The sequence below is a fragment of the Rattus norvegicus genome, chromosome 9 (genome assembly GCF_036323735.1).
Source record: "Rattus norvegicus strain BN/NHsdMcwi chromosome 9, GRCr8, whole genome shotgun sequence".
NCBI classification, from domain to species: domain Eukaryota; kingdom Metazoa; phylum Chordata; class Mammalia; order Rodentia; family Muridae; genus Rattus; species Rattus norvegicus.
The window spans coordinates 4,473,652-4,500,222 of NC_086027.1; the positions used below are offsets into that span (position 1 = coordinate 4,473,652).

A 26,571-nucleotide genomic window follows, 5' to 3' on the forward strand; every position below is an offset into this window, starting at 1 on the left:
GTAGACTGCTGAGGTGATCTGAGGAGAGATTGTATGCTGTGCTGAAGTCACGATGTGAACTGTCACAGATGGGAAATGTTAACAACAAGCGTTAGCTCACTGGAGTTGGATTTATTCAAATGCTGTCGTTCTTGCTAATAGATTATAGATACATCTCAGTCCTTTTTTTTTCCTTTTTAGAAGGTAAGTGAACAGAGGGTTGTTTAAAACTCCTCCATTGTGCCCTCCCCACAACTCTGTACATTCTGCAACCACTTGGTGGTTTTTCTAAAGCGCATGTGAAATGACTATTATGATTAATTTTATTTGTGTGTCTAAGTCTGTGTCTGTGTGGTAATATACTGAATATATGTGTGTGCCCCTGAATGCCAGAAGACGGTGTTAGGTCCCTTGGAACTACAGGTATAGTCAGTTCCCTCTGGAAAAATGTGTGGTCCTGGAAACTAAACTTGGGTCCTCTGGAAGATCACCAAACTCCCCTTAGCCATTTCTTCAGCACCCAGAAGCAACTGCTTTTGTTGTTTTATTAATAGACCTTTCTTCTTCTTCTTCTTTTTTTTTTTTTTTTTTTTTTTGGATGAGGCTGATCTGGCTCCTACCTGTAGACTATCTGGTTTGCAGAAATAACCTATTAATTGCCTTAGAAAAGAACATGAAGATAGATTGAGAAATTTCTAGAAGGGGAAAATGCAGACTGGATGCTCCCTGCTTCCCTAAGCACTTGAACACTTCTCTCTACAAATCTGCCTGAACCTGACATTTGTCTGTTTTCTGGGTTTCCTTAGATCCATGATGATAAATCGCTGGGTGAAAAGTGAAACATTAGGCCAGCCATCCAGGTGCTTTGACTGGCTGCTCCAGGCATCCCACCAAATATTTATTGAGTGCTTCTTCCAAACAAGGCTGAGTGCAGCAAGCACTGAGAGAGGCAGCTGAGGAAGATAAATTTTTCTGTTCTCATGAAGTTTGTGGCAGAGACAAGTCTTTCTGTGGAAGTCGGCAGCAGCTTCACTGGTCTGGGAAGTCTTAGAAATTCCAATGGATGCTAATGGAGGAGCAGCACAGTTTTTCCAGGCCTCACTCAAGAGTCAGAGAGTAGCTACTTAGCCCATTTACTTTAAAAGACTATATCCACTGCAAAATAAATAAATAAATAAATAAATAAATAAATAAATAAATAAATAAATAAAAGAAAAGTGGAAGGTTAGTAATCCTAGAAAGACATTACAGCATCACTGGGCAGTTCTGGTACCAGATTTGTTCAGATTTGTTCTGACACAGATTGTGTTGTAGTTAGGGAGCCGGTGTCACGAATCAACCCTCATCAGGGCCTTTTGGAAAGTGTAAAAAGAGCTGTCAATAATTATTTTGGAGCAGCAATAGAGAATAGTGATATCCAAAGCAAATTGGATGCCTGGTCAATCTGGTTATTGATGAATGGACCCTAGGATAAAACTTCCTGAGTCTGTCTGTGGGATGAGCAGGGTTCAGAGCTTACCTGGAGTTGTGCTTTGGACCAAAGCACATCCTCTTTAAAGGCACATAGGCCATGTTTGCCAAACCTGGCTCAGACAGGCCTTCATAGCCCCTTTCTACTACTTCTTGGTCAAACGGAATTACATAAGTAATTGGAGTAACTGGACTAGTTGGATCTTCAAAGTAAAATGCAGTAACTCTCATATTTAGCTTCCAAAAGAAAATGTGAGAAGACAATTCCCAAGTTGTCCAGAGAGGATATGAAGAGATATTAAAAGAATTACTTTTTTAGTTCTTCTTTTCGTTTTAAAAATTAGACCTGAAATATGTTATTGACATTATTTTACCAGTTTCACCCAGTCTACAAGCCAGATACAGGAACTTCTGAAATTGGTGTGATTTCTTTATGAGTATTTTATTTCTCTCATGAATTTTATTGAGCTTAGCAAAAATTATGCTATTTGGATAGAAATCAGTCATCTGTTTTTTTCAACTTCGAATCCCTTTCACAAACCATCCCCTAATGATGCACTTAAGGTCATCTTTAGTCATCAACTATATAACTGTGCTCCTGTGTGTGTGTGTGTGTGTGTGTGTGTGTGTGTGTGTGTACACATAAGGTGCAGGTGGCTAACTCTCTGCGAAAGCCTAAGAAGCCACCAGAGCACAGCATTTAAAATTCACCTTCTCCTATATTACTTTAGAAATTTTAGCCTATGCTTGCCTTTCATAATCTGTGTGTTCTGTGTAGGTAAGCTCATCTTACTGTCTTCTTCTTGGCTTTTACGGGGCAGCAATACTAAGTATAAAAATGACTTTACTGATGACACCTAGCGGAATCTCAAACTGAATTAAATAGTATGCTGTTTAGTTAAAAGCAACCACGATGAGAAAGAAGCAGAATCTTCATTTGGGTACATTTCATAAATAAAACTTCCAAGAAAGGACAGGATGTTTGACTCGTATTTTTAGTTCAACATTTAAAAAGTAGCTCAAAGTGCAGATTGCTTAGTCTATGAAGCTTATAATGTTAATTTGATACTATTTACTAGGTACTGCAACTTCATAAAGCCACCAGTCTTTCCCTTGGTTTAAGATTAAACAATGAAAGATGCAGAGAATTGGTTTATAAAATCTCAGAGGAATAAAAAAAGTAAAGAAAAGGCTAGGGTCATGTTTGGAAAAATGTTGAGAGTAACTAGCAAATTGTGGCTACCATGCACTGGTAACGTTTATGCTTTGACCCAAAGTTAATAGTTTGCTTGAGCTTTGGGAACTCTCCTGGACTGGAAGTGTATTTCTGAATGACATAAATATAGGAGAATCAGATGTTAACTTTAAATGGGTTTAGGTTGCTCATGTAGATGAAAGCCACACTTGCTACGTTCCTAAATCTATTCAGAGTACTTTATCACATATTGTATGCATTTGCTGGGTTGAAACTGCAGAAAATCTAATGACAGCATGCTTTCTGGAAGTTGCATTAGCAGAGACCATTAATAAGCGGGCCCTACAGAGTTCCAGTGGCAGCAGAAAGCAACACCTACACGTGAGGAATCGAGGCATCACTTGAGCCTGTGCGTGGGGATGCCCAAAGACATATTCGAAGGGCCTTGAACATCTTCCAAACGGCAGGAAGTGCCACCAAAGGACAAGGGAGCCACTGTGGAACTTTGCATTCAGGAGAAAACTTGTCACTTAAATACTCTAGGCCCCAGATCAGGCCCCAGGTTTGGAGAAGTAGGGAGACTTGCCTGGAAGCCATACAGCTGGTCTGAGGTAGAGCTAAGACTGGGCCCCTTCTTGTTGGTCTGTAAAGAGTTGCTTTCAGAGAGCCATAAAACAAGGTTCCAGAAGTAGAATCCACCCTTACTGTGACATTCTGGCGGTGGTGGGCCAGTATCTGTGGCAGCTTTCTTACTCGGGAGAGACCCCTCAAAACAATTAAGCAACAAAATAAGTTCCTTAAAGTACAAGGAACAAAGTCATTTGGACAACTATCCAAGCCATTTCTTTTCCTACTTAGAGATTTTCTTTCTTCCTTTCTTTCTTTCTTTCTTTCTTTCTTTCTTTCTTTCTTTCTTTCTTTCTTTCTTTCTTTCTCTCTTTCTCTCTTTCTCTCTTTCTCTCTTTCTCTCTTTCTCTCTTTCTCTCTTTCTCTCTTTCTCTCTTTCTCTCTTTCTCTTTCTCTTTCTCTCTTTCTCTCTTTCTTCCTTTCTTTTTTTGGTCACATCAGATCTGAAACACAAAGACAGCAGATCATTAAAAATTAAACCGAGGTGCACCCTCGCCCCTGGTTTGTAGAGTGAAGGAAGACTGCAGCCTTCCAGCTGTCTTCCAAGTTAATGAGGAGTTTTCAATCTGGCCAGCCACCCTATTTGCCCTTTGCCCTTGCTGGTGCCTCCCCTGGTCTGTTTGTGCCCCCATTCTAGAAATTCAGTCTTCTTTTTCAAGTGACTTGGCTGTATTTGCAATTACAATGGTCTTGCTGGGCACTAAGAAGGCCAGGTCACCCGATAAGCATGAACTGGAGGTCTGAGGTGCTGTTATGAGCAAGTCTGGTGCAAATCCCAGTATCTCGTCTGTAGACAGGACCGACCAATTGGCGGATGGAATAGCAAGAAAGACAAGAATATACTGCGGCTCAGAGCATTCTGATACAGGTGATGTGACGGTAGATGTCCCTTCCGTTCCCACGGGCGGCACTTTCTCACCGAAGCCCTTTGTTACTGTAGGTATTCAGCATTTCCGTATCTGCCTCTTTCTCTGACACTGCAGAAACATGATTTCAAAACACCAGGTTTTTAATCGTAGCAAAAACCAAGTTTATTTAATTATTCTTCGGTAGTGGAAAAGATGGGTTTTGTTTTTCTCCCGCAGTCTCCTTCCTAATCGCAATGCAACACCCCTTTCCCTAGCAATGTTGTGTATGAACTTCATGCTGCTAGACAAATAAATTCTTTGGAAAAATGCACATTTTTATTTGGAAATAATGCCATCTCTTTGTTAGATTTGCAGCAATCCTATTTTGCCTCTACTGTTTTTAAGTCGAAAATGAAAAATTATATAGAAGATGTTTGTGCATGGCATTGTGCTGAGTGGTATGTAGGTCAGCATGCTGCAACTCCACAGATAAGGGACAGGGAACAAGTGTTCTATGTACTTACAAGCAAATATCAGTCATAATAGAGGAAGACAGATCTACAAGAGCGTTTTGGCTTCGGAAATGTTTCTTGTCATTAGCATTTAAAAAAAGCCGTGAGATTCGGGCCTATCAGCACCGATTCACAGCAAACCCTGGCTTGCCCAGGTTGTTATCTGTTTCGCGCAGAGGTACAGCTGGTTAGCAAATGGATTTGCAGATTTTTTTTTTTCAGGGATGAGTAAAAAGGCAAAGAATCAGGTACTTACAACCCATTCAGAATGTAACAATTTTGTTTGTGTTATAAACCAAACCTTCTGTTTTTGCAAACTGCATTATTTTTAGAAACAGAACCAAGAAAAAAAAACCCAGCTGATTTAAAAAAAATCTTTATTCATATTCCAATATCCCTAAGGCTTCTAATATCCATGAAGTAATACAGCAAAGAGAGCAGTCGGAACAGCAGACTCTGGTGATTCAGTTTACGGCGCTGGCTTATTGTGTTAGCAGTAGAGTCAAAAGGAAGGATCCGATATTTAAAATTTTTTATTTCTCTTTCTATTCTGAGATATAAAGGGAGAAGGGGGGAACCAAGTAAAGGAGAGAGAGAGAGGGAGAGAGAGAGAGAGAGGGAGAGGGAGAGGGAGAGGGAGAGAGAGAGAGAGAGAGAGAGAGAGAGAGAGAGAATATGAGTGCATTCAATTCATCTGGAAGAGGAAGGTTTTATATCATATTTATATTTATGACACAAGGAACACAACGTTCTTTGGGGTGAAAAAAGGTGGTTTTGGTTTTCGTTTTATTTTGTTATTTTTAATTGAGAGGAGAATGTAGACACTAAGATATTTCCATCTCTGGAGTCTGGAGCTATTTTAAACCCTTGCCTTTTATTAAGAATCTAGCAAACGAAGAGATGCCGATAGACCTCATTCTGTGAAAGCACATAGTTCTATGTCGTCAGGTATGCTCTATGAGACAGTAAGTTATGACGGGTGTCAGGCTGGGCATGCCCAGAGGCATTGCCCCCACATCAAGCCCAGTGGCTGAATTACCATGAGTGATTAGGCATGCAATCAAGCAATCTACAGAGCTGCTAATGTCACAGTTACTGTTCACAGGGAGAATTACTTACATTAGATCCCTTTCTAGTACTGTTTGCTTCATTAATAGGGAGGTGGTGGAATCTTGTGCAGCGAGGCAGGATAAGCCAAATCCTTTGTCAACATCTAAGACTTAGATCAAAGGTTGGAATGAATCAGGGGTGCGTGGGGGAGAGGATGAAAGAGTAAACAGAAATTAAGGAATGGATTGGATGCTCTGGCAACATTTGATAAATGAAACACTGTTCAAGTACAGCACTGAGTATTTTTGATTACAGTACTTTATTGGGAAATAGACAATCAGCCACTTCACTTCTCAATCGAGTTTTCCTGAATTAGTCTATTCCTCTATCTGGGAAGCAGTTGACTGTCTGCTCCCTGGCCAACCATCACCTTTGTGATCCTTACAACCTTGCCAGGAGTGGGGGGCTACTCTCTCGGGGTAGCCTGGGGGTAGAAGTGTATTCCAGGGCAGCTGGCTCCTTTGTAATCTTATACTTTTCTCTTTTGTGCGTTTAAATACATTATTGAGAGAAGGGGTCCTTAGGCTGGCGTCACTAGGTATTCCTGGCCTGAAAAGAGGTAGGAAGTTTGTTGAGAACCCTGGGGGAATAAACAAGCCAAAAAAGCCCTTGGGAGGCACACTTCAGAAACTAATTCTCCCTCTGTTCTTTACTTCTGTGAGAGGCTACTGTCTTAAGCACACAGGATCTAGCAGAGTGGAGGGAATGGCCGAGAAGCACCTAAAGAAATGTTCAACATCTTTAGTCATCAGGGAAACGCAGATCAAAATGGCCCTGAGATTCCACCTCACACCAGTCAGAGTGACTAAGATCAAAAACTCAGGTGACAGCAGATGTGTTGAGGATGTGGTGGGATTGCAAGCTGGTACAACCAGTCTGGAGATCAGTCTGGTGGTTCCTCAGAAAGTTGGACATAGTTATATGAGGACCCAGTTATACCTCTCCTGGAAATATACCCAAAAGTTGCTCCAACATATAACAAAGACACAGACACGTGCTCCACTATGTTCATAGCAGCCTTATTTATAATAGCCAGAAGCTGGAAAGAACCCAGATGCCCTTCAACAGAGGAATGGATACAGAAAATGTGGTGCATCCACACAATGGAGTACTACTCAGCCATTAAAAGCAATGACTTCATGAAATTTGCAGGCAAATGGATGGAACTAGAAAATATCATCCTGAGTAAGGTAACACAGTCACAAAGGAACACACATGGTATGCAATCACTGATAAGTGGATGTTAACCCAAAAGTTTAGAATACCCATGAGACAACTTGTAAACCATAGGAAGCTCAAGAAGAAGGAAGACCAAAGTGTGGATGCTTCAGTCCTACTTAGAAGGGAGAAAAATAATCAAGGGTGGGTGGGATTTGGGAGGAAGAGAGAAGGGGAAGAGGAAAAAAGAAGGGTGAGGATCAGGTGTGGGAGAAGACGGGGGAGATGTACAGAGGGTCAGGAAATTGAACCAAGGTGTGCAGCAATGGGGGTGGGGAACTGGGGATAGCCAATAGAAAGTCCCAGATGCCAGGAAAGCAGGAGGCTCTCAGGACCCAATGGGGATGAGATTAACTGAAATATTCAACAAAGGGGAGAGAGAACCTGTTGAGACCTTACCCAGAGGTTAGGCATGGTCCCAGTTGAGGAATGGGGCCACCCACCCTTCCCAAAATTTTAATCCAGAATTTCTCCTGTCTAAAGGCAATACAAGGACAAAGAGTAGAGCAAAGACTGAAGGAAAGGCCATCTAGATACTGCCCCACCAGGGGATCCATCCCATCTACTGACACCAAACCCAGTCACTATTGCTGATGCCAAGAAGTGCTTGCTTACTGATATGGATGTCTCCTGAGAGGCTCTGTCTGACTGATAGAGATGAGGATGCTTGCAGCCAACTATCGGACTGAGCACAGGGAGTCAGGGGAAGGACTGAAGGAGCTGAAGGGGTTTGCAACTCCATAGGAAGAACAACAATATCAACCAACCAGATGCCCCAGAGCTCCCAGGGACTAAACCGCCAACCAAAGAGTACCCATGGAAGGACCCATGGCTCCAGCTGTATATGTAGCAAGGAATGGCCTTTATCCAGCATCAGTGGGAGGGGAAGCCCTTGGCCCTGTGGAGGCTCCTTTCCTCAGCATAGAGGAATGCTAGGGTGGTAAGGTGGGCATGGATGGGTGGGTGGGGGAAAACCTTATAGAAGCAGGGGGGAGGGGGATTGGATAGGGGTTTTTTGGAAGGGAAACCGGGAAGGAGGATAACATTTGAAATGTAAATAAATAAAATAACCAATGAACTATTTTTTAAAAGTTGCAACCCAGGACCTTCTCCTGGGGTGCTTACCTTCATTTTCCTTCCCTTATCTTCCTCCCTCTATCTCCGTTCTTTACTTTGAATGACCCTTATCTATGTCTTACTTCAATTTTCATCACTTTAGCTACATTAAAAAGCAACTTTAACTGACATATGAAGGCATATGTTTTTACTATTAACGAGACCTCATGATGGTTTGATATGTGCATGCACAAACTTGTTTCTGTTTAAATCATGTTCAACACCTTTATCTTCCCAAGTATTATTCTTTGATATTTTCCAAATTCTTTCCTCTGGGTTATTGAAATATATGGTACATTTTTAGTAATTGTGGTCTCAGTGTGTCTTGCTGTCACTTATTACTTGCCAATCCGCCTTTCCCCATCCCTTCCACCTTTTTCTGTTCCTAGATTCCAGTAGCTCCATTCTGTTCTCAAGCTCTAAAGCACCAATTTTGTTAGGATCTACAAACCAATAAGATTGTGTGCTATACTCTCTGGAAACCTGGCTAATTTCACTTAACATAGTCATCTCTGGGTCTCTCCATGCTGTAGCAAAGAACAGGCTTCCATTTTTGTTGGGGCTAAATAAAGTATTTTGTTGCATATGAGTACCGCATTTTTATCAGCTGACATTTTCCCTTCTTATAATACTGCTGAAATACATGTAGGATCACACATACGTGTCTTTTAAAAATCATACCAACCTCTTCTCTTTTGCATGTAACACAGCGAGATTACTAGATCCTAAAGCAACTTTACTTGTTACTTCTTAAGGACCTCCTCATATGGCTCTCCCTGATTCCAATGTGTGCCTTCACTAACACTGTGGGTGGCTTCCCTTTTCTCTACGCACCAGCTAGTTCTTGTCATCCTCTGTCTTTTTGTCAATAGCTATTCTAACAGCTGTGAGCTAATATCTCATTAAGTATTTCCCTCATGGTCAGTGATACTAAGTATTTATTTCAAGCTTGGTCATTTCTATGACTTTCTCTTGAGACATGCCCTAGGGCTGGCGAGGCTCCATTCTGGGTAAAGGCATTTGCTGCTGAGTCTGATCACCTGAGTTCTAGCCCCAGACTCTGCATTGGCAAAGGAAGAACTGTCTCAAACATGCTGTTCCTCACATGACACACAGTGGTACTTACAGAACACACACACACACACACACACACACACACACACACACACACACACACACACACACCAAATGTTAAAAAATTAAAGAAAACAATTTCATATGTGGACTTATTTCCCACATAACTGGATGATTTGAGAGCTTATTTACTTGCTGTCATTTTGGCTTTGCCTCTTAGGAGTGCCATACATACTTTGTAATGAACTGTTGTTGAATGTATAGTTGGCAAACATTTTCTTCCATTCTATAGGTTGCTTATCTGCTTTGATTCCTTTACGTTGTTCAAAAGCATTTCTACTTGGAGTAATTCCATTCCACTGTTTCTGCTTTGGTTTCCTGTGTTTCCAAAGAAGTCTTTGCACATTCCAAAGCACTAAAGTCCTCTCTCTCTCTCTCTCTCTCTCTCTCTCTCTCTCTCTCTCTCTCTCTCTCGTGTGTTCCCTTCAAGCTCTTTTGTAGATTCAAGTGTTGCACTTAGGTCTTTGATAGGTGAATATTTGTAACTCTTGAGAGGTACTGGTTTAACTTCATTCTACATTTAAATTCTCAGTTTTCCTGGGTATTGGAAAAGACTCTTCTCTCTTCTTTCTCCTTTACCTTGTGTAAACCACTGGCTATAGATGTGTGGATTTACCTGAAGCTTCCTATTTGCTCTGTTGGTTCATGTGTCTCTCTATGATAATTATGTCACACTGTTTGATCACTATGGAAATCAGATGGTGGAATTCTCCTCTTTTCTTTTCTTTCTGTCTCAAGGAAAAACCAGCTTGATGGCTTTGGCTGTTCGGTGTGTGTGTGTGTGTGTGTGTGTATGTGTGTGTTTGTGTGTAGGTGATTTTCTAGTTGTGTGAATTGACCTTAATATTCTGATGGCACTTGCATTGAATCTGTAAATTTCTTTGAGTGATGTGTGCACTTGAAAAGTACTCATTGTTCTGTTGCATGAATGCTTCTGTTTCTTTCACCAGAGTTTTGTGGTATCCATAAGATAGTTTTCATTTCTGATTGTTTCTGATTGTTTTTTACTTTATCTTCATATAACTATTTATGATTTCGTGATTTCCAATAACTTGCCATTTGCATATAGCAATGTAAACTTTTTTGTGTTGATTTTATATCTTACAACTTTTCTGAATTTGTTTAATAGTTCTTAGAAGTTTTTTAAAATGCCAGATAAATGAAAGAGAAAAATTTTCTCATTAAAATATAGAAATCTGTACACTTTTGCCATCTATCAGAATATAAACTGTAATAACTTATGTGAGTTTATAATTTGCCAGATACAAGATGACTAGTACAATTCACAAAATAGATGATAATTTTTGAAAAAAAATCAATTTCGGTACAAAGTACAATTAAGTACAAAGCTATACACTAGACCTCTACTTTCTAAATAAGAGATTTGTCCATCTTAGAACAGATGAGACATGGCTAGCTGGTGGTAACAACTAAGACCCGAGCATCCCTCCCAGGCCTTGCCTACCAGCTTGTCTTTATGTACATGCATGCACATGTTTAGACGTTAAGAAAACGTTAGGTTACAGTTCCAACACTGCCATGCTTAGAATGGTGAGCTTTCCCACTGAGCTACCAAAGATGTTAACAAGTTTCAAATATAGTCATGCATTTTCTTCTGCAAGATCAACAGCAGAGAAGGAATCTTTGAAATACAGGAATTTTCTTGAAGGGACTCATGAAAATTTAGGTAGTTCTCTGGAAAAATTATGAATCACCCTAACATTTTACTCCAACAAACAAAACAGTTAAAATTTAAGATTAATTTTATTTTATGTTTATGAATGTTTTGTCTGCATGTAAATCCATCTACAGGCACCCACTGGATCCTCTAGAACTGGAGTTATGGATGGTTGTGAGAGACTATGTGGGTGCTGGGAGTTGAACTGGGGTCCTCTGCAAGAGCAACAATTGTTCTTAAGCAGAGTCATCTTTCGAATCCCAGGAAACAACTTTTAAATGTGGACTTACAGACTGCGAAGTCATTGAGGTCATTGTCTAAGCTATAGCATTGTTGCTTAAATAATTGCTATAGCTGTATCCTGTGCTAGCTGTTCATAGCTGTGACATAGTTTAAATCCCATAATGCATTCCTGATTAGCCCACTCAAACTGAAAGTCAAGTTTATCACTGTAAGATGACCATCCGTGGACTGTGTCTTACCTGACTTAGGGATTGGGTTGTAATTGGGGGGTTTCTTTGCCCAAGAACAGTCCTTCCTTATATTGACTGTATTCTCACACTCCTGTTTCAAGTGCTGCCTCCTGGTGCTGAGGAGGCGTAAGCACAGGAATGAAGCCGCCTCTACTGCTGTTTTAATTCTTAACAATCATTATTCTTTCCCTTGGGCTTCATTTTTCTCTTCCTCTTCTCTTCCCTCCCCTCCTCCCTCTCCTCTTTCTTTCTTTTGTTCTTCTTCCTTTCTTTTTCCTCCTCTTGTTTTTTTTTTTTTTTTTTTAATTTCCAGGATTGCAAAGTCAAGCTGGTGACACGATTCATTCTCTGAAGCTCAGTGTCTACTTCTGTTCTTCCCTTGTCCTACCTCACTTGTCATTTAACGGAAACTTTTTCAATTGGTTGTTTCTTTCAAGACTCTAACCTATATAAATTTCATTCACCCTCTCCTCTTTCGCACATTGGTGTTACAGTTTGTAAAAAAGCAGTAAAGATTTAGAAATTACATCCAATAGATCATAGATGTCTGTATATTGCTTTTTTATTTGTTTAGGAATAATATTTGGAGATAATTATATGACAATATTTAGACCTATTTATTTTTACAGATTAATTTTTTACTCAGATTAATGTTATTGTGCTATGTAGCTCTGTCATGGTTTAGCCAGGCCCCCAGTAATGTGGGTTGTTTTTTGACCTGGTTTAATTTTATTGAACTGCATCTGTCTGTTGTGGTTTACCCAGGCCCCGTGTATTTGGGTTATTTTACAAGCTTGTTACGCGGGGCACCGCCACAATGAGTAACTTCGAGCCATACAATCTGTACTCAACCAGAGTTCTCTGCTAAATCACGGAGACTTGTGAACTTTTGCAAAATATTGCTAAATCTGTTTTCATTGGGGATCCAGGTTTGTGAGTTCCCACCACTCTCCGAGAGACTGCTGTTTTTCCCATAGTCCTGTGTTGTGATATGAGTCAGCCATATTGTCCTCCCTCAGGATCGTTGCTTGAATGTCTGCCTCCAGCCTGGGTTGGCTGTTTTGGGAGGTTGTGGAGACTTTTGAATGTGAGGTCACTAGCTGTGGGTCTTCTCCAGTTTCCGATTGCCACCACAACCGTCCATCCTCCTGTAGTGAGCTCCGCCAGGCCTTCCTTTGCCTCTCCGATCCCATTGAAACCATACTTAAGTACTTTTTTCAGAACTGTAGGAAAGTATTTAAAATATCTATTCTCAGATCTTCTTATCAGGATCCGGGCTTTTCTCAGAGGTTTGGATCTGCGGGGCAAATGCTTTCACGGCTTTTACTGTGAGTAAAACTGGGCACTTTTGTTTCTATGTTTTCTGTGTTTGTGCCTGTGTTTGTTTGTGTTTTCTGTGTTTGTGCCTGTGTTTGTTTCTGTGTTTGTGCCTGTGTTTGTTTTTATGTTCAGACTATATTACTGTCTGCTTCCACGCTGGGAGCTCTTCTGGTAGATCCGTCCCTTTTTTGCCATGAGTTCTAATGCTTCCTGCCAAGAACTAGTCTCAGCTTGAGACCGGCTCTGAGAGGTTTGTCTGTCTGGGAGCAGTGAAAAGAACGGCTCGAGCTCAAATCGTGGGTCTAAGCTGATGACCTGTGTTCTGTTTGATACAGCTTTTCCAGTCTGCTTCTCTCTATATAGTGCTCTCTCTCTCTCTCTGGAGATTTGTCTGTGTTCAACTCGCTTGCTATTCTAAGAGATCTCTCTGTCCACGTCCTGCTTGCTTGTGCGTATCTTCCAAGCAGTCTTCGCTTTTATCCTAAAATTTTCCCTGGTCAGCTCATCTACAAAATACAGGTCCAGTCTTTTATTTTACATGTCAATCCAGTCATTTACTCCAGGTTTTCCTTTTGAGTATCTTATGACTCAGTATCCTAAGACCCCAGCCCTTTGATTCTTAGGAGACAACAAACACACATTCCCCCCCGCCCCCACTTTACACTGCAAAGTAATTCAAAGATCCGTCTGCCTTTATTAAGCACAGACGATAACCTAGTTGAGTGGGACCCTGCCCTGAAATTACCATTTCCACCATACCTGGGCCTGGACTTGGTGGACTTGCTGTGTCCCAGGCTGACCTTGAACTCCGGAATCTGTCTTTGTAAGCATAAACAAACAAACAAACAAACAAACAAACAAACAAAACTTAGCTGGCTGCGATCTCCTGTGATCCCCACTCCCTAATCTCTTTAACTCCTTCCTTAGTAATTTTCTAACAAGTTGGCTCACAGTGCAGCTGCTTTTGTTTCTTTAGATTCGTGAAGCCCCTCATAAAATTCATATCACAGCCTTATTTTTTGCATAGTTGAGAAATGAGATATTTTTTAATTCATGTATTTAGAGCTTTCCCCTGCAGCCTTAAGGACTGTCCTGAAGGTCCCAGCATTTACCATTTTGCTGAAACATAGCCACATCCTCAACTCCTGGACTTGCGTTGTTTCTTATTGTCACAGAGTCATCAATGTTAACAGGGAGGGCATTCCTCGGAAGGAGAGTCCTCCACTGCCAGTGGGTCCATAAAATGTGTACATCATGACAGGAACAAGTCCTGCACCCAGAGCAGCCATCAAAGCCAGTGGAGGCTCACACTGGGGCCTTGTCTCAGGGGCAGGAACCCTGTTATTCTGTCCCCACCAGGCCCATGCTGGGCTCAGCAGCTTCCTTCACGGTTTGACCTTGGTGTTTGTCATCACGGTATTTCCCGGTTGTTTCAGATTTGCACATTTATAAAAATTCTTCTCATTCCAGGGTATAAAAAATTTAACTCATATATTTTTTAAATATTTGTAGTGGTAGCTTTATCTTAAAAGTCTTTTTTTTTTCTTTTTCTTTTTTTTGGAGCTGGGGACCGAACCCAGGGCCTTGTGTTTGATAGGCAAGCGCTCTACCACTGAGCTAAATCCCCACCCCTTAAAAGTCTTTTTATTGTGAATTTTTTCAAGCATACAAATATATAAAGAATAGGGTGATGGTTTCAGCCCCAACTGTGATAATTACATTGTTTTATTTTATCCACATTTCTATCGACTCTTTTGTATTACATTACTTTCAATAAAACATAAGATATATGTTTCATTTGTTAATATTTCATATATATATATACATATATATATGGCCTTCAAAAATTGCATTTTATGTTTGTTGCTTGCTTATACAAATGTAATTAGCTTTTGGATATTAAGGTTTTAGCTTGATTAAATCTTGCTTTAAAAATAATTTGTAAGAAATGATAAATGTTTAAGACGCTGGCAGTGCTAATTACCCTGATTTGATCATTACACATAGTACACATGTATCATGAAAAACACGGTATCCTATAAATATGTACAATTTTTATGGGTCAATTGATACAGTAAAAAAACAAAGAAATTTGTTTGTATAGTTCCTCGAGTTTCCTGTATTTAAAAAAATCATCACATGCTAGCTATTGTAGCTTCTTTTCTTGATTTCTAAGCTTGTATCCTTCATTAAATTAAAAAACAACTTAATATTTTCTTCCTTGTTATAACCATCATAAAATACTTTTTTTCTGATTTTAAAGACAATACTTCTAATATTTTATATGCTGTTTGTTGTTTTTGATCTTCAGTGGGCACTTTTTCTACCTAATAATATTACTACCATTGTCTAGTTTGTTATTAATTTTCATTATGAGGAGATTTTAATTTTTCATGAAATCTTTACCATCTATTAAGCCGATTATATACTTTTAAAGATCTTTTATTTCTTTATTGTGATGAATTATAAGAGTATTTTCTAGGTTGTTATTACTGGGATGCATCTGACTTGTTCAAGATATGCCACATTAAAAACTAAAAATCTGGATTCAGTTTGTTAGCATTTTGTTCAGGGGTTCGAGTCTGTATTTTTGAGTGGGACTGGCTTGTATTTTCTTTTCTTTGAGCATATTGCATGATGTCAATACTGTGGCTATGACACTTTCAGACAAATGAGTTGAGAAATGTCTCCTGTTTCGAAGTCTCTGTATAATAGTTGGGCTATAAAGTCTTGTGTACTTAATGAAATTTTTTCATTTCATTTAAGTTTTAAATTATTGGCTTAATGTTGTTCAGGGTATTTCTATTTATTTTCTGCATATGACTTTATAACTTCATTTCCACATGTAGTGTTGATTGGCTGTACTCTTTTTGACCAATCTTTTCACAGATTTATCTGTTTTACTAGTTTTAACAAGCCTTCTTATTGTCCTTTTTATTGTATTTCACTTACCATTATTGATTAGTGTATAATTATATTTTATTTACTTATTTATTATGTGTATGTGTGGGCTCACATGTGGAGGTCAGAGGACGGCTTACAGAATCAGTTCTTTCTTTATATCACATGGGCACCGTGGATAGAAACTTACGTCTTCTGGTTTGGCAACAGGAGCGCTTACCCACAGTGCACATTACAGACCATAAGCTTAATTCCTAATGATAAATTTATATTAAACTTTTCCTACAACTGTTTATTCTCTTAATTTAAAAAAGTACTTTTAATTCAGATGCTTGTGATATTAAATTTGTGTAATATTAAATTTCGTCATTTCTAGTTTTCTCTTATAAACTTTAAAGTTGGCTATGCAGTTCATTTAATTGTATTTTACAGTATATACTTGACTTTCTTTGAGCAGTTCAGAAAGTCTGTTTAAGTGTGAAGGCATAATTTTTAAAGAATTGTACCCTCTTTTGTTATTGTTTAAACTAAATTGTACTTTAGTGGCTGCAGATGCTTTGAAAGTCAATGGTGATTTGTGGTCAACATTTGATCTGTTTCTATAAATGCTTTGTGTTTGAGACAAGACAAAGGAATGATAAATTCTAGCTAGCATGCATAAAAGAAACAGAATCCAGGTATTTATTTACATGCTGTACACCTAGATTGGGCAGGTTTTTGGAGCTATTCTGACTTACACCCCACACTCGTTTCTTACTGTTTCTCCTGGGCATGCGCTCATGGTCTGTCTCCTCTTATGGCTGCTTCCTCCTTCCTCTTCTCTATCTTCTCCTTTCCTCTCTATCTGTTACTCACAGCAAAGGTAACTGAAAACCTGCCTACCTCTATTTACTGTCCAATCACATGCTTTGGCCTTTTATTGACCAATTAATTTGGGGGAGCAAGGTTTCTACAACAAAACCCGGTGTATGTGGGAATTCACTTGTCTTGGGGCAGCACAAAAAACAATCCCTATCAAACCCTGTTCTCTAATCACAGCAAATTAAGTGTGTGTGTGTGTGTGTGTGTGTGTGTGTATCTGTGTGTGTCTGTGTGTCTGTGATCATGTGTGTGTGTGATTGTGTGTGTGTGTGTGATCGTGTGTGTGTGTGGTGTGTGTGTGATGTTTGTGTGGTGTGTGTGATGTTTGTGTGGTGTGTGTGTATCTGTTTGTGTCTGTGTGTATGTGATCATGTGTGTGTGATCGTGTGTGTGTGTGGTGTGTGTGTGATGTTTGTGTGGTGTGTGTGATGTTTGTGTGGTGTGTGTGTGATGTTTGTGTGGTGTGTGTGTGTGTGTGTCTGTGTGTATGTGATCATGTGTGTGTGTGATCGTGTGTGTGTGTGGTGTGTGTGTGATGTTTGTGTGGTGTGTGTGTGTGTGTATCTGTGTGTGTGTGTGGTGTGTGAGTGTGTGGTGTTTGTCTGGTGTGTCTGGGTGTGTGTGGTGTGTGTGATGTGTGTGTGGTGTGTGAGTGTGTGTGATGTTTTGTGGTGTGTGAGTGTGTGGTATGTGTGTGTGTGTGATTTTTAAAGTAAAAACAATATGTTTACTAAGTTTTTTTAATTACTTAGGTGAATAAATCTTCCAACCAAATGAAGAATTTAGTAATTATTCTTGCAGTTCTCTGTATTTCAAAGTTATTTCATTTGCTAATGAACTTTAGAATTCCCTCTCCAGGCTGGAGACATGGCTCAGTAGTTAAGAGCACTGCCCTTCCAGAGGTCTTGAGTTCAGTTCCCAGAAATCACAAGGTGGCTCACAACCATCTGTAATGGGATTTGATGCCCTCTTCTGGTGTGTCTGAAGACAGCTACAGTGTACTCATATAAAACTAATAAATAAATGCATGAAGAAACAAACAAATAAACAAATAAATGAAGGATTCCTTCTCCTTTACAGTATGTTACAAATATTCTAAGATGTGCTGCTTTCAGGACTGTGTAATTTGGTAGCGATATGGTTATTGTTTCTTTGGTTGGAATCTGAACAGATTAACTTTCTATCTGTGTTTATTTTTCATATTTTGTTTTCTGTGCACATGGGTGTTTCTTTTGTGAACACTGAGAGAGCTCGACACCACCACCATTTGGTTTCAATGCTTTGATTCATTGTTAATATCTTACTACCTTGTTATGTTACTATTAAATATTCTTATTCTATTTTTAAATTCTTCTCATATTCCACCTAAATTTGGCTTTTCTTCACTGAGTTTAATTTCTTCTTTTTCTAATATTTTCTGTGACGCTATAAATTAAATTTCCTTTTTGTATATGATCAACCTTTAAGTATCCAACTATAGCATCAAAATGAATATCCTCACCAAGACTCCGAACTCTATAATGGTCTGTAAGTGTTGTCTTTAGGTTGATTCTACTCTATTTTGTCATTTTACAAAATTTCTTTAAATATTTCTAAATGGATCTGTCTTTCGATTTATTTTATTTTATTTTATTTTTTTAGTTTTTACTTTATGCTCTTTACTGTTTGTTCTTGTGGATCTCCCAGCTCTGTAGCAAATAGATTCATTTGAAAGCCTTTTGTTAGGAACTTTAGGGAGACTGATATTTATCCCTGGCAGGCTCTAACAGTCGGATTGAGTCTGTTCTGTGATTAGCCCTATTGGGACACACAAGTGGTTCTTCTTCCCTGGCTCTCCTGCTAGGGAGGGCCAGGGTCACAATTCCCTGGCCTCACTGAAGGTCTCCTTGTTCCATAGGGTTCTGATCTCACTACAGCCACTTTGTGCTGACCTGTGGCCTGGCTTTCACTTGGTGAATGCCGGCACCTCCTGTAACTATCATATTCTGCTCTGACTTCCGTCTTCAGGATAATCCTGACTTCTAACTTTCTTTAGTGTTCTGATTTCAAGTCTCGATTAATTATTTTGGTCTCAGTGATTTTTCTTTTTAAAAGCAAGCCCATCATTGTACTTAACTGCATGTTTATTATAATTTGTCCACTGGGAATTCTTCTTGAGATAGATCATGCCTTTCCTCTAAATGTCTAAACCACCATATTGCTCCCAAAAGTAAAAGTCTGTCATCTTTCAATATTTTTCCCCTTGAAACAGGGTTTCTCTGTGTAGCCTTAGCTGTCCTGTAACTCTGTAGACTAGGCTGTTCTTGAATTCGGAGCTCTGCCTGCCTCTGCCCCTCAAGTGCTGGGATGAAAGGCATGCAACGCCACCTCCAGACGATCACTATATATTCTCAATGACCCTCAAGTTTCCTTTCTGTTTTCCTTCCTTAGGCCATTCTCTACATCTCCCATCAATCATATTGTCATACACAGGGTAGCACTCAAGCACTTTACCACAGCATACACGCCATATGATCTGGCTGTGGCCACTCACCCACATTTGTCCTCTCTGTCCTCCAGAGCAGCTTCCATCATTCCTATTTTCTTTCTTCCCTTAAATAACTAAACACGTCCCTGCCTTAGATCTTTTATGGATCTAACTCCCTTTCCTGAAATGCCATCTACATTTCCACCCACTGTTAGATCGAAGAAGAAGACTTCTTAGACTGTCCTATCTAAAAACATCCCTCCAAGCTTCGACGTCACCCCTCAGATACTGATTTCCACCTTAAAGTGTCTTATTTGTTAGTTTGCTTATTAATTTTCCCTTCTTCTTCTCTATAATATGAACTCAATGAGGAGAGAGGCATGATTTATTCATATATGTCCAATGCCTAGTGAATTTAAATATTCAATATCCGCTTATCAAATAAATCAGTAAGAACAATGTTTACTGAATACCTTCATGAGCCAGACATTATTGTAGGAGCTTAAGATATATATGAAATGAACAAGAGTTCTGCCACATGGAGCTTGCATTCTTAAAGATATAGACAGTCATGTAAATAATAGGCGTGCCAAATAAGTAAATTATAGGACATGTTAAAAGGTCATCTGTATAATAGGAAAAGTGGCTGCAGTGGAGGAGGTAAGGAAGTACTCTAACATTGAACTGCAAGGTTTACTAACAATATGGGCTTGGGTAACAAGAATGAGAGACATAAATGATAACAATAACAAGAGTGGAGTTTCCACCATTCTTCTAGAGCATAGGTCGTTGCTGAAGCAGACACACAGATCATAGCATTGAGTAGGCTAGGCAACTGTACTTTAGTGTGGGGAGGCATGCACACCGGGAATGACTAGCTGGAAGTAGTATTAGAACCCATAGAGTGGATATTGATCCATGAATGGAAAGGACCAAGGACAGGAACTAGACCAGTCCAATAATTAGGAGTGGGGGAGGAGTCAGCAAAGAGATGGAGAAAGAGTCATCACTAGAGAGCAAACCCAAGAACCAAGAACCTGGGGGACCTGAGCCACGAGTGCAGTTAAATCTTAAAAGAGGTAGCAGTGAAATGGTCTACTCTTGGGTTTTTATCTTGGGGGAGGTTATTATTATTTCAATCTTGTTGCTTTAAGTTGTTTATACCTCTTAATTTTGTTTTGATAAGCTACATGTGCCTGGGAATTTATCCCTTTCTTCTAGGTTTCCCAATGCCTTGGATATGTTTTAAATTAATCTTAATTAAGTCTCTGTATTTCATTGAAGTACGTAGCATCTATTCAGCTATGAAAAACAAAGACATCATGAATTTTGCAGGCAAAAGGATGGACCTTGAGAATATCATCCTGAGTGAGGTAACTCAGTCCCAAAGGACATTCATGATACATGCATGTCCTTATAAGTGGATATTAATTATACAATACAGGATGCCCATGCTTCACTCCACAGACCCAAGGAAGCTAGACAGAAAGAAGGGCACAAACAAGGATGCTTCAGTCTCACTTGGAAGGCAGAATGAAATGGTCATGGAAGACAGATGGAGGGAGGGAACTGGGAGGGGATTTAAGGTCAAGTATGGGGAGGTGCAGGTAGAATGGCCTCCTGGCCATGAGAATGAATGAAAATCTGCAACTGACAGGGAGTGGGAGGATTTGGGGTTAGATGACATCTCCAGGAAAAGGTGGAAACCCAAAACTTATCCTATCTACAAGAAACTCAGGGATTGGGAATAGAGTAGAGACTGAGGGAATGGCCAACCAATAACCTGCCCAACTTGTGACCCATCCCATGGGCAAGCACCAATCCCTGACACTATCAATGATACTTTGTTCTGCTTGCAGACATGAGTCTAGCATTTCTAACCTTTGAGAGGCTCCACCCACCAGCTGACTCAGACTGATGCAGATACTCACAGCCTAGCGTGGTTGGAGCTTGGGGACTCTTATGGAAGAATAGGAGGAAGGATTGCAGTCCCTTGGGGGATACGAAATCCATAAGAACTCCAACAGAATCAACTAGCCTGAACACTTGGGGCTCTTAGAGACTGAACCAACAACCAAAGAATATACAAGGGCTGGACCTAGGCCTCTCCCTTCATATGTAGATGTGCAGCTTGGTCTTCATGTGGGTCCCCACTGAACAATTGGGGCAGGGGCTAACCCAAAAGCTGTTACCTGTATGTGGGGTATGTTCTTCTAACTGCACTGCCTTGTCTGGCCTCAGTGGGAAAGGAAGCACCCAGCCTAACAGGGACTTGAATTACCAGGCTGGGGGGATACCCAGAGTGCTCCCACCTGCTCAGAGGAGAAGAGAATGGAGGAAGTATGGTGGGAGGTGTTAACAGGAAGTGGGGCAGTGAGCTGGATGTAATGGAAATAAAAAAGGAAGGAAGGAAGGAATAAAGAAAGAAAGAAAGAAAGACAGACAGACAGACAGACAGACATAGTATCCTTTTTCCTTTTATTCTAATTTTGGGCCTTCTCTCTTTCTTTGATTAGTTTTTGTTAGGGCTTTGTAACTTTATTAATTAAATAATTAAATAATTAAATTAAATTAAATTAAATTAAAAAATTAAAAAATTAAATAATTAAATAAAATAAATTTCAAAGAATCAGTGTTATTCTTTTGTCTCCATTTTATGAATTTCGACTTTGATTGGTGTTTTCTCTTGCTACCTGTTGCTTTCAGGTTTGAGTTACTCTCATTTTTCTGAAACCTTGAGTTGTGTCATTAGGATAAAGTACTTGTGGTCTTTCTGGATTTTTCATATGAGTATACACTTTACTCTTTTGGCTTATCTATGTCTCAAAGGTATAGTAAGTTGTATTTTTATTTTCATTGATTCTATGAAGTTTTAAATTTCTTTCCTGATTTCTTTAGTGACTCTCCGGTTATTACAATTGATATTGTTCAGTTTCTAAGTCTTTGTGTAATTTCTGAAGTTTCTCTTTCTAGTGATCTCTAGTTTTATTCCATCATGATATAATAAGACAGGAGAAAATATTTCAATTTTTTGTATTTATTAAGGTTTGCTTTGTAATCTAGAATGTGATTTATTTTAAGGTGCATGAGCTACTGATTTAATTTATATTCCATTTTTGTTGGATAATATTTGCTAGACCCATTAGATATGTAATGCATTTTAACTCTGTGTTTTGCTCCTTGAATTTTAATTTTTATGACATATGCTAAAGGTAAAAGTGAAATGCTAAAGTCACCTATTACTGTTATATAAGGATCTATCTGACCTTTTGTTCCCATTAGTGTTTGTTTTATGAAATGTAGAGCCCAAATATTCAGTGCATATATATTTATAATTGATATATCTTTTTGATGGACTTTCTTTACTGACATGTAATAGCTTTATCTCTTTTGATTAATTTAGGAATTCAGTATACTTTATCAGGTATGAGAATAGTTATATCTCATATAGTTTTATATCTCACATAGTTTTAAGTTGCCACAAACATGATAGATTGACTTCTACCTTAGACTACCAGTCTTTAGATGTCTTTACTAGTGAGATGTGTTTCTTAAAGGCAAGAGACTGTTGGATCTAGTTTTTTAAATATATTTAGCTGGTTTGTGGTTATTTAAGGTCATTCACATTTAAATATTTTATCAAGATGGTTATTAATTCCTATTGTTTTTATCATTTCTCCTCATTAATTAGATTGTTGCTTGTTCTTTTCTGTCTCTCCTTTTGGTACCATGAGTTTACTCATGTGTTGGCCATAATGAATTCTTCCTAGGTTTCCTTTGTTAGTTTATTCTTCTCATGAAATTTACACTTTCCAGTGTTCTCATGACTGAGACTGTCTTCCTCCTATATGTAGATTATTCTTTTAAGAATCTCCTGTATTGCTAACTTGATGTTTGTTTCAAAACGTTCTCATTTCTCTGTCAATTTTAAATGCTAGCTCAAGTGGCTGTAAGACTCCTAGTTGTTATCTATTTACCTTCAGGGTATATCACAACATGGTTTCTTATTTTTTAGGATTGCTAATGAGAGGTTTGATGTGTTTGCCCATGTATGTAAACTAGTTCCTTCTTATATCTTTCAGTATTTTCCTTTGTTTACTCCTGACATCTTGATTAGATTGTGTCACAGGGATGCTTTTCTTGGGCCATGTCCATTTTAGATTCTAAATGCCTTGTATTTGGACATCCATTTCTTTATTTACATTTGAGATTTTCTGCTGTAATATTCTTGAATAAATTATCTATGCCTTCTTTGATGTTTTATATTATCTACTCTCAGATCCCACCAGTCACCAAGGGCAGGGCTACTGTCTTAATTATCTTCAACATCAGCTTAATATAGAGTTATCTAAAGGAGTCTCAAGTAACGAATTTCCCAGATCACACTGCCTGTGGTGGTGTCTGTGAAGGAGTGTCTTGATGTAGAAGGTCCCAGTCCATTATGGGTGGTACCATTCCTAAGCAGGTGAGCCTGCACCGTTAAAGTGAGCCAGGGAGTAAGCTATCAAGCTGTGTTTCTCTGTTTGGTTTCTGCCCTGACTTTCTTCAGTGATTAGATGTGACTTGGAAGTATAAATCAAATAGACTCTTTCCCAAGTTTCTAATGGTCAGGTTTTAATCACAGGAACAGGAAGCGCTGGGATAGCTGCCTGTCTTTGTACACTTCACTTTTATCTTGTCAGCGTGTGGCCTTCCTGCTCTCCATAGCCGCCTTCTGAGGCTGTCTCTCTGGGGCTTGGCAGATCACATATTTATGCTCATTGCTTACAGTTGTTTTCTACAATCAGGCCCTCAAGATAGCTTAATTTCAAACAAACGGCTCTGTCTCAAGATAGTGTCTGGCCCCTTCTCTGTCATACAGGAGCGGGATAGGATTCCCTCTAATGCTGAGGCAGCCACAGAGAAAGCATTGTCTCTCCCAAACCTGCAACTGTCTTTGAGGTTTGTGACGGCTGTTTTATCTTGGGGGTAGAACCCAAGAAGTCCCCTGATCCTCTGCCCCACCTGTGCAGAACTGGACTCAGCTTCCTTTCTGTATACCAGCTGATGCGACCCCTGGACTTCTCAGGTGTCCTATCACACCTCTATGATTCTGAAGATGGCTCCCCATTTTGTGTAAGTGTATTCTCTTCATCCAACTCTTCTTTGTGGGTCATATAGGGTAGTATTTTCTCTAGAAGTTTATATAATGCTCTCAGCACACTCCCGTTAATAATCTCACTCTTTTAAGAAGAAATTAAAAATGATGATTAGTGGTTAATTTCCTAATGTATGCATTTTATAATATTAAAACTCTTTAATGGGGAAACACTTTCCCAGTTTCTAAGATCACACGTGAGGGTTGATCTATTATTAGACATGCTCATACATATTCTGTTCCGGGAACTTGAGTCTGGTTTATTTAACTTCCCCGTGTGAGAGGACTTCCTTTGGGGAATTGCTTCTGCTTCTTGTCTTTGCTGAGAACTTGCTATGAAACCCACTCTAACTTATGGTGTCTATCAGACCTAGTTGAGGGTATTAAACTTTTTGCGTTTCAGTGAAAGTGCTTTCTAGAAGAGCACCATATAGCTACTCACTGGCTACTTGGCACCATAGGTTGACAACTTACCAGGATAGATTTCAGGGTCATTTCTAAATGTCCTATGTTTTGTGTATGTAACTGAGGGGTGTCTGATGCCTGGATTCTCAATTAAAGTTTTTCAAAAAGACTGTGGTATTTTTTGCAGTGTCCTTCCACCATCCTTCCTTCTTTTTTTGTCCTGTTGTCACCCAAACCTGCCTATGATAGGTACTCAGTGAACCTTCAGCTGAATGGGAAGTTTCTCTCTTTAATATGGCAGACCAGGTGCTTTACAAAGCATAGAGGATTTTATTTTAAATTAGCAATTTCTGGAGTGGGCTGTTTTCTTAAAATAATATGCACTGTAGATATAAAAGAACAGCTCTCACCTCAAAGGGAATAAGAGTTTGTCCTGGAGTCAGAAGTGACCCATGGCAGGGAACACATTTTAAACGAACCCACATTAAGTCCATTTCCAGCATGATAACAGTTTGGTGAAATTTTCATAGAGACAGAAAAATATAAAGCCATAAGTTAAGGTACTTTTCAGATAAACTGATGGGGAACATCATGTAGGTAGGTGAAAGCAAAATGAGGAAATCTTCGCTATGAGTCTCAGATGCTCGGTGACAAATCCCTTGGCTTTTTGGTTGGTGGGAGCTAATGGGCTGTTAAGTGAATACATTCAAAAGTTTTTACCTTTAAGTAACAAGGATATTAGTTCAGATATAGATATGGGTAGAATTGTCCCCTGTAGGGATAATGTTAGCTCAGGATAAATTGTATTCTGTATCCTGCAGCATTCTAACCTCTGCCCCGTCTGTGACGTTCCCACCAGCCTTTCAGAAGGTTCAGCAGAGGCGTGGCTCCGTTTGCTGACCTTTTACAGCACACATGTCCTTTGGAACACAATGTTGAAGCACCTTATGTTTTAATGTAGTTTATCCCTGTTGGTTTTCAGTTCCTGCCGAGGTCATCATCTACTCATGGAACAATGGTACTAGCAGCCAAAGAATCCAGCAGGGCATTGAACAGCAGAAGATTCACAGCAGACAAGTTTCCCCTCCTGTGTACACAGATTTGAAATAACAGTGGAAGCCATTCCATCGCCAATGTGTATAAAACTATGAGTTTAGTATACCATTAAAATCTATATTAATTTTTGGCAGAGGTGTGATTGTCCTTATCTTTCCTAGAGCTTGATTTCCCAGTATACATAGAAAGCTAAAGTCTATACTGGGCCAGCTGGAGAAATAGTCAACTTTTCTTTATTAAAGCCCTATTTTGTTTTCTTGGTGAAAGTATGTGGATACATTTTTATCATTGTTGTTTTTCACTGGAAAACTCATTGTAAGGACTGGAATAATGAGCGAGGCAGAGAGGGTGCCCATGGCACAGGGTATAGGCATCAACAGCGTTTCCAAAATTGGCCCTTAGAGTTGCTATTTTGTTGTGTGTATTCAACGTCAGACAAATGTCTTGTCAAAGCACAACGGGCTGCATGAAGCCTGAGTGGTGAGACCTTAGCATAAGCACAGTGTGTGCTTTAAAGTGGTGTCTTTTCTTTGACTATTATAAAGCAGATGTCTCAACTGAGTAGCAGCCAGTGTTAAGGTTAGGACTGGGCTTAGGAAAGTATTGGGTAAGAAAAAGAGAGAGACCCCTTTTCCCCAGCTAAAAGCCTCCTTTGAGCCTAGCAATTAGTTGAATAACTGTGGACAGTTAAATTTTTTAATATGTTTTTAACATCAGGAACTCAAATTACTCTAGGTAAGAAAATATTACCTTTAAGAATGAATATTGTAGGAAGCTGGTTCTGTATGTAATATGTGTATTTATGAGGAAAAGTAGAGGAGATTTTATTTCTACAGTGCGACAAAACACAATTATTTTTGACATGCTGACATCTGACACAAAATGACATTGATGCTCTGTCTTCTCTGAACACATTTTCTTTCTCTTGTCTTGCTGAAAGTCCTTAAATCAATTTCTGTTGGTGTCCATTTCATTCTCTTTGATCCAATTGGTAGCTCTGAAATTTGGAGAGTGGCTTCATCTTTTAATATGACGTTGTTAGTAAAGGAAAACTAAACAGAACA

The 26,571-nt window shown here is 39.3% G+C and overlaps 1 long non-coding RNA gene across 1 annotated transcript; it reads left to right on the forward strand.

Moving 5' to 3' along the window:
• LOC134480258 (uncharacterized) lies at window positions 1-25,640 on the forward strand. Its single transcript, XR_010054640.1, has 2 exons — window positions 1-183; window positions 25,434-25,640. It is a non-coding gene; the product is annotated as an uncharacterized LOC134480258 (long non-coding RNA).
• Window positions 25,641-26,571: the final 931 nt, after the last annotated feature.